The sequence below is a fragment of the Schistocerca serialis genome, chromosome 8 (genome assembly GCF_023864345.2).
Source record: "Schistocerca serialis cubense isolate TAMUIC-IGC-003099 chromosome 8, iqSchSeri2.2, whole genome shotgun sequence".
In the NCBI taxonomy this organism is placed as follows: Eukaryota; Metazoa; Arthropoda; class Insecta; order Orthoptera; family Acrididae; genus Schistocerca; species Schistocerca serialis.
In genome coordinates, this window is record NC_064645.1 from 144,726,908 (window position 1) to 144,733,481 (window position 6,574).

General features: G+C 47.0%; 1 pseudogene; it reads left to right on the plus strand.

The window, feature by feature from the left end:
* The first annotated feature begins 1,622 nt into the window (after nucleotides 1-1,622).
* Nucleotides 1,623-1,739, plus strand: LOC126417356 (5S ribosomal RNA; annotated as a pseudogene).
* The last annotated feature ends 4,835 nt before the right edge of the window (nucleotides 1,740-6,574 follow it).

Genomic DNA, 6,574 nt, shown 5'->3' on the forward strand with positions numbered 1-6,574 from the left:
TGAAGGTTTTCCGAATGCGAAAATATTTTGTTGAACCCAACCTACATAGGTAGGAATGATCATCAAAATAAAATAAGAGAAATCAGAGCTCGAACAGAAAGGTTTAGGTGTTCGTTTTTCCCGCGCGCTGTTCGGGAGTGGAATGGTAGAGAGATAGTATGATTGCGGTTGGTGAACCCTCTGCCAAGCATTTAAATGTGAATTGCAGAGTAATCATGTAGATGTAGATGCTGCTGTTGTTAAAGGCGGTAGCATATTGTAGAGCCACGGCTAATTACAAGAACGGGCAATCCTAATTAATACAGCCTCTTCCGCCTGTCCACTGTCCTGCTACTAGACATGTGGCCGGCGCGCCTACATGATGCCGCCGAAATGGTACTCTCTACTGCGAGAGCGTTAACACCACACTTCCGCACACTACCAGAGCTGGAACCCGTCTCTCTCTCTCTCTCTCTCTCCACACGCTCCGCGTAACAACTCCCTCCCCAAAGATATGACAACGCACAAGCACTGCTATTATCGTTGCTAGTCGATGCAAATAACAATTCCTTTGGCTTTTTCCCAGAGCTTATAAGTTTCACAGTACGACACAGATAAATACAAAGAAACGTCAACAGACTTCTACCTAAATTTACGCATGCAATGAAGCAATGTCCTTACTTATTAAAAAAAAGCATTTAAATTACAAATATTTACATACAATTCAGAAAAAAATTATATACCGGTAGCAGGTGCCATGCATCCTGCATTTTTGGTGTTATATAGTAACTTCAGTAAGGAGTACTGAATAGGATAACAACGTTCTCCAGTTTTAAATACAATCAAACAAAAAATACGTTGGTATTGAAAATATTGCGTAAAAGGTATTACGCGGTGGCCACGGTGGCAGCACCGTCGTCATTACACCCGAGGAACAGGGAGAGGGAAACAGAGCAGCACTGGCCTACACTCCAGTATTCTTACAAGACGAGCGGTGTCACACGCCGCTCGTCCATCGCTATGTTCAACCATCACTGCACTCAAAAGCGGCACAATTTTTGGACACCAGAATAATGCGTTTTGCTCCGGCATTTGAATAAAGTGCCAAAATGCAATGGAGCAACGATCATTGCTGATGTTAGCGCGCACTCATCTTAATGCATCTGATACGCGTCCAAAAAGAATACTGATTTCAGAATAAAATTGGCTCCTGAAGTTTTTACCATTTACGAGCCGTAGTACTTTAACATCACCATCATCAGTTCTGTGCGGCCTGTATCTGACAAAAGCAAGAGCACCTGATTCACAGTTCGGAGACGATGACCATATCATATGCAACTTGCACTTACTCAAAATAATCGCAAATCACTGTTTAATGAACGGCAAATAATCTCAGGGACGCGCTTTTCTCATAACCGAATAAAATCAGTGATTGAATGCGAATTGCATTCGGCATGTTGTATATCTTTACCATGATCTGCTGAGAACGCAGTTCCAGCTAGCTTTTCTGAAACGAATATTACAAAAATCATAATTCACGTACATCTTAATAATTGTGGGAGAACACTAACTTATAAATGAAAACAAGATTGTATACCGTTTTAAACATAATTAGTAAAAAATGGAACCTATGTCTGTTACAAGGCAACAGCCTTGCCTCAGTGGATACACCGGTTCCCATGAGATCACCGAAGTTAAGCGCTGTCGGGCGTGGTCGGCACTTGGATGGGTGACCATCCAGCCGCCATGCGCTGTTGCCACTTTCCGGGGTACACTCAGCCTCTTGATGCCAATTGAGGAGCTACGCGACCGAATACTAGCGGCTCCGGTCCAGGAAAACCATCATAACGACCGGGAGAGCAGTGTGCTCACCACACGCCCCTCCTATCCGCATCCTCAACTGAGGATGACACGGCGGTCGGATGGTCCCGATGGGCCACTTGTAGTGCTTTATGTCTGTTACAGAGACACTTACACAAAATCGTCCGCTCAGTTCGATGAAGACAAGAGAAGAAGTGAGTTTCAGTTTTCTAAGAGAAGCTTCATTCCTCAAAGTTATGGAAATAAAATTCCTCTGATTCGTTTCAGCCACCGGCTAATTCCAAGATATCGTTGGTCCGAATACTCAATTTCTACATATCTCAATATATATTTATGAGACAACTTGGAATATTTCTTTAACAAAAGAGCGCACATTCGTGCAAGAAAATTATTCTGAAATAATTTTATACTTGAAAGAGATGACATTCTTAAAGTAACGCCTCAGGACAAAAATTCACTGCAAATGAACATGCACCAATGAAGTCCAGGTAATACAATAGCAACAAGAGAATAGCAGGGAGAGGCTCTCCACCTAAAGGTCCCACTCTTTTGTGACTGGGCCGCACCTTGTTCCGAATGGGCTGTGTGGCTGCTGCCGACCATGCTACGTCATGTTGGCAGAAGACGTTGGTGGTACGGAGCTGATGGAGGCATGGCTCAGAAGGCAATGCTCCATTGGGTCTGCCTGATCCTGCACGACTGCTAACGGCGTCAGACAGAAACTTGCATTGCCGTTACCAATTGCGATACCACGCTCTTCCCTCTGCCTCCTAGACCTTCTCACCATCGTCGTGTAGTGTAGATGAGTCAACGACGACGGGGGGAAGGTGAATGCAGGTGGCAACGAGAAAATGGGACCTGAAACTAATGCCGATGACAAGCTCCCATCCGTGCACTGGCAAACGCCTTGAGCCCATCTAGGAACACCAGCTGATAAATTGGGCATAAGGTGCGCATCCACATTCACTACTGGTCATTAAAATTGCTGCACCAAGAAGAAATGCAGATAACAAACGGGTATTCATTGGACAAATATATTATACTATAACTGACATGTGATTACATTTTCACGCTACTTTGGTGCATAGATCCTGAGAAATCAGTGCCCAGAACAATCACATCTGGCCGTAATAACGACCTTGATACTCCTGGGAATTCAGTCAAATAGAGCTTGGATGGCGTGTACAGGTACAGCTGCCCATGTAGCTTCAACACGATACCACAGTTCAACAAGAGTAGTGACTGGCGTACTGTGACCAGCCAGTTGCTCGACCACCATTGAACAGACGTTTTCAATTGGTGAGAGATCTGGAGAATGTGCTGGCCAGGGCAGCACTCGAACATTTTCTGTATCCAGAAAGGCCCGTACAGGACCTGCATTATCCTGATGAAATATAGGGTTTCGCAGGGATCGGATGAAGGGTAGAGCCAAGGGTCGTAACACATCTGAAATGTAACTCCACTGTTCAAAGTACCGCCAATGCGAACAAGACGTGACCGAGACGTGTAACCAATGGCACCCCATACCATCACGCTGGGCGATACGCCAGTACGGCGATGACGGATACACGCTTCCACTGTGCGTTCACCGCGATGTCGCCAAACACAGATGCGACCATCATGATGCTCTAAACAGAACCTGGATTCATCCGAAAAATTGACGTTTTGCCATTCGTGCACCCAGGTTCGTCGTTGAGTACGCCATCGCAGGCGCTCCTGTCTGTGATGCAGCGTCAAGGGTAACCGCAGCCATTGTCTCCGAGCTGATAGTCCATGCTACTGCGAACGTCGTCGAACTGTTGGTGCAGATGGTTGTTGTCTTGCAAACGTCCCCATCTGTTGACTCAGGGATCGAGACGTGGCTGCACGATCCGTTACTGCCATGCGGATAAGATGCCTGTCATCTCGACTGCTGGTGATTCGAGGCCGTTGGGATCCAGCACGGCGTTCCGTATTACCCTCCTGAACTCACCGATTCCATATTCTGCTAACAGTTATTGGATCTCGACCAACGCGAGCAGCAATGTCGCGGTACGATAAACAGCAATCGTGATAGACTACAATCCGACCTTTATCAAAGTCGGTAACGTCACGGTACGCATTTCTCCTCCTTACACGAGGCATCACAACAACGTTTCACCAGGCAACGCCGGTCAACTGCTGTTTGTGTATGAGAAATCGGTTGGAAACTTTCCTCAAGTCAGCACGTTGTAGGTGTCGCCACCGGCGCCAACCTTGTGTTAATTCTCTGAAAAGCTAATCATTTGCATATCACAGCATCTTCTTCCTGTCGGTTAAATTTCGCGTCTGTAGCACGTCATCGTCGTGGTGTATCAATTTTAATGGCCAGCAGTGTACAGAGGCGGAGCAGCAAGCGAAGAAGGAGGCATCCCAACGACTACAGAGCGAGCAGAGGCGGTACATGGCACACCCGCCAGGAAGAGCGGCCATCCCCAGACGACGGTGGCTGTCGAGATGGCGACAATTGTGAAATGGCATCGACTTCGATCGCCTCCAAGACCGGCATTGACTGCACTGGAACCGGGAGGGCTGCTGTGCTGTGTCAAGGCAGGCACGGCATCTGAAAGCCCTAGCCTTCCGTGGGATCACGCAGCTCACGTGAACGAATTTGCTTCCGGTGTCGTCTCAGCAGTCCTCTCAGTCCCTGCAGGAGAAATACTGAGCTTCCAATAGATCGTACAATGGTGCCTCGCTTCCATTCGCCGCGCAGTCTGCAAAAGACCGAATCGTTAGTGTGATACTTTTCCTGTCCTGGCGAAGTGTGCGCCGCCCACTGTGGCAGATGCAGCAACTAAAGCGAAGTGCCGCAGTTCTGTCCATGTATCAACTCCACTGGCGATGGTCCGTCGTGTGGCTGGGAGGAGTAGGGATATATGATAGCACCACACCTTGATCTTGTGTGTGGGGGACATGAAGTTTGTCCACACGTTGCTTAAATGTTGGCACAAAGCGTTCAGCTTCACCGTTGCATTGCAGGTGAAATGGTGCATTCGTGATGTGCTTGATGCTGGAGGCGGTGCAAAACTGTTCAGACTCGCCTGCACAAACTGAGATCCGTCATTAGTCAAATCACTTCAGGCAATTCATCGATGCAAAAGATCGACAATAAGGGCTGGAGTGTGGAAGAAGGCATAGTCGTGCGCATAGGAACCACGAAAGGAAATTTGCTGAAAGCGTCAACAACGAGGCACTTGCATTCCAGTAAGGACCTAAGAAATCCAAATGCAAACGTTGTGTAGGTGCTCGAGGTTTGGGCCATCCACAGAACTGCCAGGCGGAGCTGACTAATGTTCAGCAGAGGCTAGGCACTGAGAAGTCAACTGTTTAATTTGCACATCCAGACTGTGTCAAGTAGAAGGACGTCACGCAAACTGCTTGGTGGAACGACGACATTGGTGTAGCAAACGAATCAAAGCAGGATGGACAGCCTGGGCTGTCACAGCATGTGACTGGTCATCATTGGTGGAAAGCAAAATGACACCTTGGTGAATTGCAATGGTATGCCGACCGGTAAAATAACAACGAACCACAGAGTTGTCAATTTTTTTGGCTGAACATGGTCAATCATTGCGGATGTAGTGCATCAGAATCGGCAAATCTGGGCCGGCTGCAGTACCTAGCGACTTTCCAGTGATTGAGTAGAAAGTTATGCAAAACATGTGTCTTATACATCAATGTAGCAACAGGAAGCACATGACTCGTCGAACGTCGAATCTAGGCCAACAGGGAGGCGAGAAAGAGCATCAAAAAAATGGTTCAAATGGTTCTGAGCACTATGGGACTTAACATCTATGGTCATCAGTCCCCTAGAACTTAGAACTACTTAAACCTAACTAACCTAAGGACGTCACACAACACCCAGTCATCACGAGTCAGAGAAAATCCCTGACCCCGCCGGGAATCGAACCCGGGAACCAGGGCGTGGGAAGCGAGAACGCTACCGCACGACCACGAGCTGCGGACGAAAGAGCATCTACGTTGGCATGCTTGGAAGTGGGCCAATACATGATCTCATAATCGTAATATGGCAAAAGAAGAGCCTACTGTTCCAACTTCTGCTCTGTGCGAGTTTGGAAGGACTGGGAAGAGCTAAACAAAAAATGTAGATGTTTATGGTCAGTCACCAAGTAAGATTTTCTGCCAAAGAGATACTGGTGAAACTTAGTGACACCACAGACAATAGAGAGAGCCTCTTTTTCAATTTCCGAATAATTACACTGGGCTTCGTTCAACAACTTCGAAGCAAAGGCAGTCGGCCTGTCAACAGCACTAAGTTTATGCGAGAAAACTGCACCAATGTCATAAGAGGAAACATCCACAGCCAAGGCCACGGATTTGGCTGGATCAGAATGAATAACGCATCGATCGCTAAGCAAAGCATTTTTCGTCTCCTGGAAAGCAGATTGAAAGTCTTGGATCATTCTTCCAGCGCAAGAAATGTAAGAGAGCCGCGATTTCAGTGCCGTTACGAAGAAATCGGGTGTAATACGTGAGCTTCCTTAACACAGACTGCAGATTCCCACCCAATGTGTGGCGGCAGGTCACAGACAGCAAGCAAATCTGATTGCAGTGGATGAACACCCTGGCTATTAATGAAATGTCCTAAGCACTCGAGCACAGCCCAAAAAAACACACATTTGTCTGTGATACATTTGAGACCAGCCGCAGACAACACTCGAAACAGAAAGTGAAGAATGCTGATGTGTTCTTCAGGAATACAACCTGAGACGACAGTGTCAAAAATTCAAATGGC